At 41.0% G+C, this 12,863-nt stretch overlaps 1 pseudogene; it reads left to right on the top strand.

Moving 5' to 3' along the window:
• The first annotated feature begins 217 nt into the window (after window positions 1–217).
• Window positions 218–11,513, top strand: LOC110536810 (annotated as a pseudogene).
• The last annotated feature ends 1,350 nt before the right edge of the window (window positions 11,514–12,863 follow it).

Genomic DNA, 12,863 nt, shown 5'->3' with positions numbered 1-12,863 from the left:
ACTTGTTTTGTCACACTGATAATTAGAATTTTTGCATACAGGAAATGGCGCAGTGATGTCTGTGTAGTGCACCGATAACAATTTGCCATTCATTTTCTGTTTACTATTCTAATATAGAATTTTCAATAAGGCATTTTAGATTTTTATTTTAACATTGCAATTACATTGTGGCATGAATCATGCGCACTGTTAAGAAAAACAAATGCATTTATCATTTTCACATTCTTATTTAGCATCGCATTTTCAAACTGACACTGATCACCCTCCATAGACCAAGGTATTTTGTGAACCAGGAAACTCAGTTTTCTCTCAACAATTGAGTCTAAGCATAACTGCATACGAATTTGCTAATGACGATGATGGATTTACTCATATCGATTTTGATGGATTTACACAGACGCATTTATTGGGATAGTGAGGGAATATAGAGAGCATCAGTAGATTTGGGTTACAATTGTCTTATAGTGAATACACTGCGGTAATGTAATATTTGAACTGTGTCCGTCTAGCCTTATCATGTCAGGCATATTAATCTTGGCATTTGTGATATCTATTCTATCTCATAGATATTATGTCGGAGCAAGTGTCAGATCTGCGAGGGATGAGGTGAATTTTGAGTCTGTAAATCTGAATGTAGACCTCTCTCGAGTACTCAAAAGAGTGAACGAACGTTTTTTGTCTGTGGCCATAGATGCGAGTCTCGTCGCTGAAGAGAAGTTCATGTACCTTTTAACGTGAGTATTACTACTTTTAGCACAATTTACATGTATTTGTTTTATAAAACGATTGCCTTCAGTCTATTTTTTTTAAAACCAGCAGACTACCACTAGATTAGACTCAGTCAGGTTCTATAAATATTTTCTCTCTGGAGAAACAAACAAACAGTTCAGAGAGACGTCTGGCGTATTCATTACGCCTATAATGATGTAAAACATTTTTTAAACAGAATGAAATGGGGAGAGACCTACCTGAATTTCCAACAGAAACTTGTTTTAGTTGCGAAACAACTGTTTGGACTAATGATTACACCCCGAGGGTGTATTCATTAGATTCCGTTCTAAAACGTTTCGCAACACACAAAACAGTTTACTCTAGGAACCACCAAACAGAATGAGCTGAATGTGTCCAAGAGAAACTTTTGAAGTTTCCATTTGAAGTAAACGTTTTTCAATGGAGAACATTTTGCAATGAAATCTGACTAATGAATACACCCCAGCTCAACTTAATCTTCCAAAACTGCATAAATTCTGAACTAAATCCACCAGGTCTCCAAAACTGAGGACATTGGCTCAAGCTTTATCCCCAGCATTTCTAAGATTTGGAGGGACAAGACAAGATTTCATGACCTTCAACCCTGCATTTTTACATTCAAATGAGTATCACAAAAACTCTGTTTTTGATGCAGGTAAATATGGCATACATTGTCACACATTTCAACTGCTTACTAGTCATATTACCACAAAGAGTCGTTTCATATATTTCACCAGCAGCTCTTATGATGTGTGTGTGGTTTGATTGTGGTCACTCACTTCCGCAGCACAATTCCTGTTTTGCATTAATGACACTGAGAAGGAACAGTATGTTGATTCACACAGAGTCAGCTTGAATGCACACAGTAGACCAGGCAGATCTCAAACAATATCATGCGTTTGAGGTAAATCTTAGGTCATCAGCTTCTGAGTGACTCACAGCCACTTTGTTTCTGATTCCTGCTTTCTATTCTGCTGTCAGATGATCTCTGTGAAAGGCTGGAGCTGCCCCAAATACTGGAGGAGAGGCTGAAGCAGGAATGGGCTCTACAGGAAGTACTTCTCCAGAAAGAGGACTTGCAGAGGAAGTACCGGAGTGTAAAGTTCACAGGTACTGTTTGAGCGATGGTTGTCATGCAGGGAGCATCAGTCTAGCTCACAATAGACTCTTGTTTAGCTAACCACCCATTTTCCCTTGAGCAAATAGTCTGAAAGAAGAAGAAAACAACATTTAAAATATTTGTTTTTTCCCTGGCAGAGTATGCAGTGGATCTACTGTACTCTTTTACAAACTGCTCTGCATTAGACCTCATCTTTGGGCTCAACGAGCTGCTCAGGACCACTGGCAACTCCTGGGACAGCAGCAATGCCAGGACCCTCATACAGTACTGTGAATCCAAACAGTACAGCATGGCCTGGGAGCTGGGCAATGGTAACAATTGCAGTTTGGTTCATTGATTGAATTGACTAAACAATTAAATAAACTAAGCAAAAACATTAACGTCCTCTCACTGTCAACTGCGTTTTATTTTCAGCAAACTTAATGTGTAAATATTTGTATGTTTGTACTTATCCAGTTGCGGCCCACTTCTTGGAGGCAGGCCACTCGATTTGGTCTCTGCGTTATATTGGCATCGAACATGTCACCCTCCCTAGGAGAGGGGGTAACCTTGATAATTTGTTAAAACGAGAGGCTGCCTGGATCTTTAACTTAAAGACCCCTGCGCCCTTCGGTCTCAACGTAGACTTTGATCTGAAGCCATTCTTGTGATTATTGTGACTTTGCCATTAATTGTAATTGTTTGTAAGCTTGTGTAGTAAAATTAATCTATGATCGTATGCTATCCATTTGTTGTTTGTATGCTGTTCTTTGTATGACATTTTAATATTTGATAATTAACCAATGATATTAGGCCACTCTTGGCCATGATTACAGACACCTGTGTCTTTTGACACTACATCCCACAGTGTCCCACAGTGAGTCATCCCACAGTGTTTGTGATTATACCCTGATGAAGACAGCTTGGCTGTCGAAACGTTGGTAATTACATTTTTGCATCTGAGCTCCTAGAGTGTGCTGTTCTCTTTTATTTTCAAGTAAATATTTGTATGAACATAAGATTCAACAACTGAGACATAAACTGAACAAGTTCCACAGACGTGACTAACAGAAATTGATTATTGTGTCCCTGAACAAAGGCGGGTCAAAGTCAAAAGTAACACTCAGTATTTGGTGTGGCCACCAGCAGCATTAAGTACTGCAGTGCATCACCTCCTCGTGGACTGCACCAGATTTGCCAGTTCTTGCTGTGAGATGTTACCCCACTCTTCCACCAAGGCACCTGCAAGTTCCCAGACACTGGGGGGAATGGCCCTAGCCCTCATCTTCCGATCCAACAGGTCCCAGACGTACTCAATGGGATTGAGATCCGGGCTCTTCGCTGGCCATGGCTGGACAGTGACATTCCTGTCTTGCAGGAAATCATGTGCAGAATGAGCAGTATGGCTGGTGGCATTGTCAGGATGAGCCTGCAGGAGGGTACCACATGAGGGAGGGGGATGTAACGCACATTGTTGAGATTGCCTAAAATGACAACAAGCTCAGTCCGATGATGCTGTGACACACCGCCCCAGACCATGACAAACCCTCCACCTCCAAATAAATCCCACTCCAGAGTACAGGCCTTGGTGTAACGCTCATTCCTTCGATAAACGCGAATCCGACCATCACCCCTGGTGAGAAAAAAACGTGACTCGTCAGTGAAGAGCACTTTTTGCCAGTCCTGTCTGTTCCAGCGACTGTGAGTTTGTACCCATAGGCGACATTGTTGCCAGTGATGTCTGGTGAGGACCTGCCTTACAACAGGCCTACAAGCCCCAGCCTCTCTCAGCCTATTGAGGACAGTCTTAGCACTGATGGAGGGATTGTGCGTTCCTGGTGTAACTCGGGCAGTTGTTGCCATCATGTACCTGTCCCGCAGGTGTGATGTTTGGATGTACCGATCCTGTGCAGGTGTTGTTACACGTGGTCTGCCACTGCGAGGACGATCAGCTGTCCGTCCTGTCTACCTGTAGTGCTGTCTTAGGCGTCTCACAGTACGGACATTACAATTTATTGCCCTGGCCACATCTGCAGTCCTCATGCCTCCTTGCAGCATGCTTAAGGCACGTTCACGCAGATAAACAGGGACCCTGGGTATTTTTCTTTTGGTGTTTTTCAGATTCAGTAGAAAGGCCTCTTTAGTGTCCTAAGTTTTCATACCTGTGACCTTAATTGCATACCGTCTGTAAGCTGTTAGGGGTCTTAATGACCGTTCCGCAGGTGCATGTTCATAACTTGTTTATGGTTCATTGAACAAGCAGGCGAAGCAGTGTTTAAACCCTTTACAATGAGGATCTGTGAAGTTATTTGGATTTTTACAAATTATCTTTGAAAGACAGGGTCCTGAAAAAGGGATGTTTCTTTTTTTGCTGAGTTTATGTCAGCTTCACACCAATGCAATGGCAACACATATTACAACTCCTCAAGGATAACATCAAAAAGTCTGACTTATGTCCATTCTGGTCCTCTAAAAATCCTGTCTCCATTCATATCAGAGCCCAACAGTTATGAGAAGAAGGCAGGGATCCGGGTGAACGGATACCAGCTGGGCCAAGACTTCATTCAAGGGGGATTCTGCGGGAATCCAAACTTTACCATGACACTGGACTCTATGGACCAGACATTAGCCAACCCCGAGACCACCGGAGAGACTTACTGGAGGGGTGAGAGTTTGTCCCTTTTATGTAGCCTATACATAAGTAGCCCCAATATAGTCATATTTGACATGCTGGTGTACTAGCTAAGGCAATAGTATTGGAAGTTTCCTTGGTCAAAGTAAGAAACATATTTTCCCAAACATGAAATGTCGTTGCTAACTGGAAAACGACTAAGACAAAGAAAGTATGAATTATTATTAATTAAAAGGATATTCTACAATTGAATTATGACATGACTTGCATACCTGTCTATATTCATGACTGAATATCACTGCCAATGCAGTAGGAGACTAATCCCTGAATAATAGGCCACTTGATTTAGACTGGTTTGTCCAGTTTATATAAATAGTTTGTCCCATACATTGTATAAAAAAAATATTACCCCTCCACTGTTTCTCCAGTGGTCTCAGGGCTGGTTAATGTTGGGTCATTAGATTATTCTCACACAACCACAAATCATGTGGGATTTTATTTATTTATTTATATATACAGTACCAGTAAAAAGTTTGGACACACCTACTAATTCCAAGCTTTTTCTTTATTTTTTACTTTTTTCTACATTGTAGAATAATAGTGAAGACATCAAAACTATGAAATAACATAGAATCATGTAGTAACCTAAAAAGTGTTACACAAATCAGAATATATTTTATATTTGAGATTCTTCAAAGTAGCCACCCTTTGCCTTGATGACAGCTTTGCACACTCTTGGCATTCTCTCAACCAGTTTCATGAGGTAGTCACCTGGAATGCCTTTGTTAAAATTTGATTTGTGGAATTTCTTTCTTTCTTATAGTGTTTGTGCCAATCAGTTGTTTTGAGCATACAGAAGATAGACTTTGTTGGTAAAAGATCAAGTCCATATTATGGCAAGAACAGCTCAAATAAGCAAAGAGAAACAACAGTCCATCATTACTTTAAGAAATTAAGGTCAGTCAATACAGACAATTTCAAGAACTTTGAAAGTTTCTTCAAGTGCAGTCGCAAATACCATGAAGCACTATGATGAAACTGGCTCTCATAAGGACCACCACAGGAAAGGAAGACCCAGAGTTACCTTTGCTGCAGAGGACAAGTTCAGTAGAGTTAACTGCACCTCAGATTGCAGCCCAAATAAATGCTTCACAGAGTTCAAGTAACAGACAGATCTCAACATCAACTGTTCAGAGGAGACTGCGTGAATCAGGCCTCAATGTAAAATTGCTGCAAAGAAACCACAACTAAAGGACCCCAATAAGAAGAAGACTTGCTTGGGCCAAGAATCATGAGCAATGAACATTAGACTGGTGGCAATCTGTCCTTTGGTCTGATGAGTCCAAATTTGATATTTTTGGTTCCAACCGCCGTGTCTTTGTGACGCAGAGTATGTGAACGGATGATCGCTGCATGTGTGATTCCCACCGTGAAGCATGGAGGAGGAGGTGTGATGGTGCTTTGCTGGTGACACTGTTTGTGATTTATTTCTAATTCAAGGCATACTTAACCAGCATGGCTCCCACATCATTCTGCAGCGAATCGCCATTCCACCTGGTTTGCACTTAGTGGGACTATCATTTGTTTTTCAACTGGACAATGACCCAACACACCTCCAGGCTTTGCAAAGGCTATTTGACCAAGAAGGAGAGTGATGGAATGCTGCATCAGATGACCTGGCCTCCACAATCAACCGACCTCAACCTAATTGAGATGGTTTGGGATGAGTTGTACCGCAGAGTGAAGGAAAAGCAGCCAACAAGTGCTCAGCATATTTGGGGACTCCTTCAAGACTGTTGAAATAGCATTCCAGGGGAATCTGGTTGAGATAATGCCAAGAGTGTGCAAAGGTGTCATCAAAGCAAAGGGTGGCTAGAAATATATTTTGATTTGTTTAACACTTTTTTGGTGTTTCCATATGTGTTATTTCATAGTTTTTATGGCTTCACTATTATTCTACAATGTAGAAACTAGTAAACAAATAAGAAAACCCTTGAATACGTAGGTGTGTTCAAAATTTCGACTGATATATCAAAATTATCAGTTTCTCTGGTTTTACTATTTATAGGTATTTGTTTGGGTAAAATTATTGTTTTTTGTTTTTTCTATAAACTACTGACAACATTTCACCCCAATTCCGAATAAAAATATTGTCATTTAGAGCATTTATTTGCAGAAAATGGCAACTGGTCAAAATAACAGCAATGCTCTAAATGACCATTTTTATTTGGGACAAATGATGTCACTAGTTTATAGAATAAAAAATGATGTTAATTTTACCCAAACACATACCTATAAATAATAAAACCAGAGAAACTGATACTTTTGCAGTGGTCTCTTAATTTTTTCCAGAGCTGTATATAAAAAATATTGAACAATCATATCCTATTTACTTTTCATAGGTTCTTGGAAAGTGGGGCAGAAGCAATTGACGCATGCACCTGGCACCAGTAAGTTGAACTGTCTGTCCTCACCTGGCATACAGTGATGGATCAGATGTCACATGTTGCTGCTTTTCACTTTGACACAGACACTGAACAAACACAGGGTTAGTTTATTAGTGTAGTGGTAAGGTTGGGCACGTGGGCTTGTCACAAGGGGAAAGAGGAACTGTTTGTAAATGCTTGCACTATCCAGACTTCATATGAGTCTGTCAGATGAGGGATGTACTTTTCAGTCTGAACACCATAGAATATGTAACTTTTTTTTTCTTCCATTGTTTAATTCCAGACATTGTAATGATACATATACAGCACCAGTCAAAAGTCTGAACACACCTTCATATTCAAGGGTTTTTCTTAATTTTTTACTATTTTCTACATTGTAGAATAGTAGTGAAGACATCAAAACTATGAAATAACATATGGAATCATGTAGTAACCAAAAAAGTGTTAAACAAATCCAAATATATTTTAGATTCTTCAAAGTAGCCACCCTTTGCCTTGATGGCAGCTTTGCACACTCTTGGCATTATTTAAACCAGCTTCACCTGGAATGCTGTTCCAACAGTCTTGATGGAGTTCCCACATATAGTGAGCACTTGTTGGCTGCTTTTCCTTCACTCTGCGGTCTAACTCATCCCAGACCTTCTCAATTGGGTTGAGGTCGGTTGATTGTGGAGGCCAGGTCATCCGATGCAGCACTCCTTCACTCTCCTTCTTGGTCTACCTGCCCTCCAGGACACCTACACCACCCGATGTCACAGGAAGGCCAAAAAGATCATCAAGGACAACAACCACCCGAGCCACTGCCTGTTCACCCCGCTCTCATCCAGAAGGCGAGGTCAATACAGGTGCATCAAAGCGGGGACTGAGAGACTGGAAAACAGCTTCTATCTCAAGGCCATCAGACTGTTAAACAGCCACCACTAACATTGAGTGGCTACTGCTAACATACTGACTCGTCTCGAGCCACTTTAATAATGAAAAATGGATGTAATAAATGTATCACTAGCCACTTTAAACAATGCCACTTTACATAATGTTTACATACCCTACATTACTCATCTCATATGTATATACTGTACTCTATACCATCTACTGCATCTTGCCTATGCCTTTCGGCCATCGCTCATTCATATATTTTTGTGTATATATTCTTATTCATTCCTTTACACTTGTGTGTATAAGGTAGTTGTTGTGAAATTGTTAGATTAGATTACTTGTTAGATATTACTGCATGGTCGGAACTAGAAGCTCAAGCATTTCGCTACACTCGCATTAACATCTGCTAACCATGTGTAAGTGACAAATAAAATTTGATTTGATTTGACTGTAATTTCTCTTTGCTCCTTTGAGCTGTTTTTGCCATAATATGGACTTGGTCTTTTACCAAATAGGGCTATCTTCGGTATACCACCCCTACCTTGTCACAACACAAAAGATCGGCTCAAACGCATTAAGAAGGAAAGGAATTCCACAAAGTAAATGTTAACAAGGCACACGTTCATTGAAATGCATTCCAGGTGACTACCTCATAAAGCTGGTTGAGAGAATACCAAGAGTGTGCAAAGCTGTCAAGGCAAAGGTTGGCTGCTATGAAGAATCTCAAATATACAATTTATTTTGATTGGTTTTACACTTTTTTTTTGGTTGCTACTTGATTCCATGTGTGTTATTATTCTACAATGTATAAAAAATAAAGAAAAACCCTTGAATGTACGTGTGTCCAAATTTTGGACTGGTACTGTATGTTTCTGTCATGTCACTTTGATTTTTTATTTAACTAGGCAAGTCAGTTAAGAACAAATTCTTATTTTCAATGACTGCCTAGGAACAGTGGGTTAACTGCCTGTTCAGGGGCAGAACGACAGTTTTGTACCTTGTCAGCTCGGGGGTTTGAACTTGCAACTTTCCAGTTACTAGTCCAACGCTCTAACCACTAGGCTACCCTGCCGCCCCAAATTCGAAGAACTGATCTTTAATCGACTACTCTGTATTTTTATTAGTTACTATGTCAACAGAAGATACACATCTTTAAAAGATTTCCTAGACCCTGAGGTGCTAAACACTTTAGCCCTGAAAACACATGAAGTCATGGAGGTAATGAAAAGATGTGGAAGTACGTGTCTAATCATAGTATATAAGATATTTTTCATTTTATAGATGAGTGCCAGTGCACAGCAATTTCACAGGAAATAAAAATGTGTATGTTTTATATTTCAGTAAAGGCAATTAACTGGTTGTCCGGTGTCTTGTATCCTCAGACCGTTGATCTGGCATCCCCTGGGAAGAAGGTGTGGCTTGGAGAGACTAGTTCTGCCTATGGAGGCGGGGCTAAGGGGCTGTCTGACACATTTGTCGCTGGATTCATGTGAGTGTGTGTGTCTGTGAGGACAGAAAGATAGACCCATTCAGAATCATACCCTGATACCACGTGAGCCGGAGTGATAATTTTAGTCTGACTTAGTCTGGATGTTGTAACAGGCAGCCTACTCATGCTGGCCAGACTCATGGCGCTCCACTGTGGGAAGAGAGACTATAGACAGCCTTTTAGTCTACTCTCATGGAAGGGAATCTCTGCTATTTGGGAATGTTGATTTCATTGAATTTACAGGTCCCCTGTCAGCCTGCATCTCATGATCAATCTTTCAACCATGCCCTGTTCCAGGAAGACTTACAATAGTAGTCTCGCGTGCCAAATTATTTTAAAGGAATGCCACAAAAATGCGTGTCCCATGATGTATCCAACATAGACTTAATCCAGTGTGAGGGAAGTATTTTCTTACAAGGGATTACATCTAATGTAATTCTCATTGAGCATGAATACGGTTGATTGTTTCTAGATCAGATTATATGTGGCTGAATCTCATTATTGTCCCAAAAAAATGTTATAGTGTCTTGAAACAGTACTGCAGGGGTAGGCAACCCTGTTCCTGGAATGCTGCAGGTACTGCAGGATTTTGTTTCAACTAGGCACCACACCTGACCAACTGAGCTAATTGATCAGTTCAGTGATTTTCTAAATTCAACACACCTGGTCCTCCTGGTTGGTTAAATCAAAAACATGAAGTGCCTGCGGCACTCCAGGACCAGGGTGGCCTACCCCTGCAGTACTGTATTTGTGGTGTAAAATAACTCTTTAATGATTACAGGTGGCTGGATAAACTGGGCCTTGGTTTAGATGTTGTAATCAGGCAGGTTTTGATTGGATCTGGGACTTACCACCTAGTAGATGATAACCTCGATCCACTTCCTGTAAGATAAATTCTTGTTTATTCTCCTCATGTCTTTTGAATTCCTGAAAAACGCCAATGATCCAATTAAGTCTTTTTTAAATTGAAAAAAAAGAGTTTGTCTATTCTAGGAATATTCCATTTTTCTATATATAGTAAATTATCTGGTTTATATTTGTATCACTTTGGCAGGATTACTGGCTATCAGTTCTGTACAAGAGGCTTGTTGGACCAGAGGTGCTGAGTATAGAAGCCTTTTCCACTTTGGGAAAGAAGAAAAGAGTACGGGTCTACCTACACTGCACTAACAAGAAAAGGTATTTCACAATCTATCTGTATTAAAGATGGAATCCGCATTAGACGAAACAGGTGAAGAACCTCAGGCAGCATGTTAAAAAAAAATCCAGCACATTCTGCTGTTCTATAACGCGTGCAATGTGACAGAAAGTGTTCGCTGTTTGCAGTAACTTCCTTGTTGTAGTGTCTCAAACGGACGTGGGAGTTTCACCAATTATGCATTCCAGCTTTAAGATGCGAGACAACAACTTGTGTTTGTGAGACAACCATCCTGCCTGTCCCTCAATTTTCTCTTCCTCTCTTCTCCAGTACAAGCTACTAAAGTGGAGCAGTCACATTGTTTGCTCTGAACCTGAGTAAGAGCCCTGCGAGGATCGCTGTGCCTGCCATGGTCTCTAACAGCACTGTAGAGGCCTTCGTTCTTCAGTCTGAACAGCCTGGCGAGGAGGGACTCTACTCGAAGTAGGCTACCATTCATCTTTATTCCAATCAATGGGGCCACTAACCTTAAGTTTGTTGCTTGAACCTTTTTGCTATCTTTTTATTATTATTATTGTAATTTGTATTTTTATTGAACCTTTATTTATTTAGGCAAGTCAGTTAAGAACAAATTCTTATTTACAATGACGGCCCACCCTGGCCAAACCCGGACAATGCTGGGCCAATTATGTGCCGCCCTATGGGACTGCCAATCATGGCCGGATGTGATACAGTCTGGAATCGAACCAGGGACTTTAGCAATGCCTCTTGCACTGAGATGCAGTGCCTTAGACCACTGCGACACTCGGGAACCCTGTACAAGGAAGTGTTACCTGTTTCTGCTTTTGTTTTGCCTTGTAACATTGTCAGTGTAAACAATACCGTGCTAAAAAACTATAAAGGAGACCGTGTGCTGTGATCTCCAGTTCTGTGAAACTCAACGGAGAGGTGTTGAAGATGGTGGATGACCGAACTCTTCCATCACTCCAGGGAACTCCTCTTGCTGCAGGAGAACATCTCAGACTCCCTGGTTATTCCTGAAACACCTGAAGGTACCACGTTCATCTGTACAAACAATAGTATGCAAGTATAAACACCATGGGACCACGCAGCCGTCATACCGCTCAGGAAGGAGACTCTCTCCTCTCTTTACATTGACTTCATTACATAACCAAGGAGGCGTGGTTCTCACTCCCTTCCATAGACTTACACAGTAATTATGACAACTTCCGGAGGACGTCCTCCAACCTATCGGAGTACTTGCAGCATGTCCACCCAATCAAAGGATCAGAGCATGAATCTACAGATAGCTAGCACTCTAGTGCATAAAATGTGGCGAGTAGTTTTATTTTATTATTTCACCTTTATTTAACCAGGTAGGCCAGTTGAGAACAAGTTCTCATTTACAACTGCGACCTGGTCAAGATAAAGCAAAGCAGTGCGACACAAACAACAACACAGAGTTACACATGGAATAAACAAACGCACAGTTAATAACACAATAGAAAAGTCTATATACAGTGTGTGCAAATGAGGTAAGATTAGGGAGTTAAGGCAATAAATAGGCCGTAGTGGCGAAGTAATTACAATTTAGCAATTAAACAATGGAGTGAAAGATGTGCAGAACATGAATGTGCAAGTAGAGACACTAGGGTGCAAAGAAGCAAAATAGAAATGCATAACGATATGGGGATGAGGTAGTTGGATGGCCTATTTACAAGTGGGCTATGTACAGGTGCAATGATCTGTAAGCTGCTCTGACAGCTGATGCTTAAAGTTAGTGAGGGAGATATGAGTCTCCAGCTTCAGTGATTTTTGCAATTAATTCTAGTCATTGGCAGCAGAGAACTGGAAGGAAAGGTGGCCATAGGAGGAATTGGCTTTGGGGGTGACTGATGAAATATACCTGCTGGAGCGCATGCTATGGGTGGGTGCTGCTTTGGTGACCAGTGAGCTGAGATAAGGTGGGGCTTTACCTAGCAAAGACTTATAGATGACCTGGAGCCAGTGGGTTTGGCGACGAATATGAAGCGAGGGCCAGCCAACGAGAGCATACAGGTCGCAGTTGTGGGTAGTAAATGGGGCTTTGGTGACAACGGATGGCACTGTGATAGACTGCATCCAGTCTGCTGAGTAGAGTGTTGTAGGCTATTTTGTAAATGATATCACCGAAGTCAAGGATCAGTAGGATAGTCAGTTTCACGAGGGTGTGTTTGACAGCATGAGTGAAGGATGCTTTGTTGCGAAATAGGAAGATGATTCTAGATTTAATTTTGGATTGGAGATGCTTAATGTGAGTCTGGAAGGAGAGTTTACAGTCTAACAAGACAACTAGGTATTTGTAGTTGTCCACATATTCTAAGTCAGAACCATCCAGAGAAGTGATGCTAGACAGGCGGGCAGATGCGGGCAGTGATCGGTTGAAGAGCATG

The sequence above is a fragment of the Oncorhynchus mykiss genome, chromosome 12 (assembly GCF_013265735.2).
Source record: "Oncorhynchus mykiss isolate Arlee chromosome 12, USDA_OmykA_1.1, whole genome shotgun sequence".
NCBI classification, from domain to species: domain Eukaryota; kingdom Metazoa; phylum Chordata; class Actinopteri; order Salmoniformes; family Salmonidae; genus Oncorhynchus; species Oncorhynchus mykiss.
Note: the sequence above shows the minus strand (reverse complement) of the source record. Positions and strands in the feature narration are given on the sequence as shown.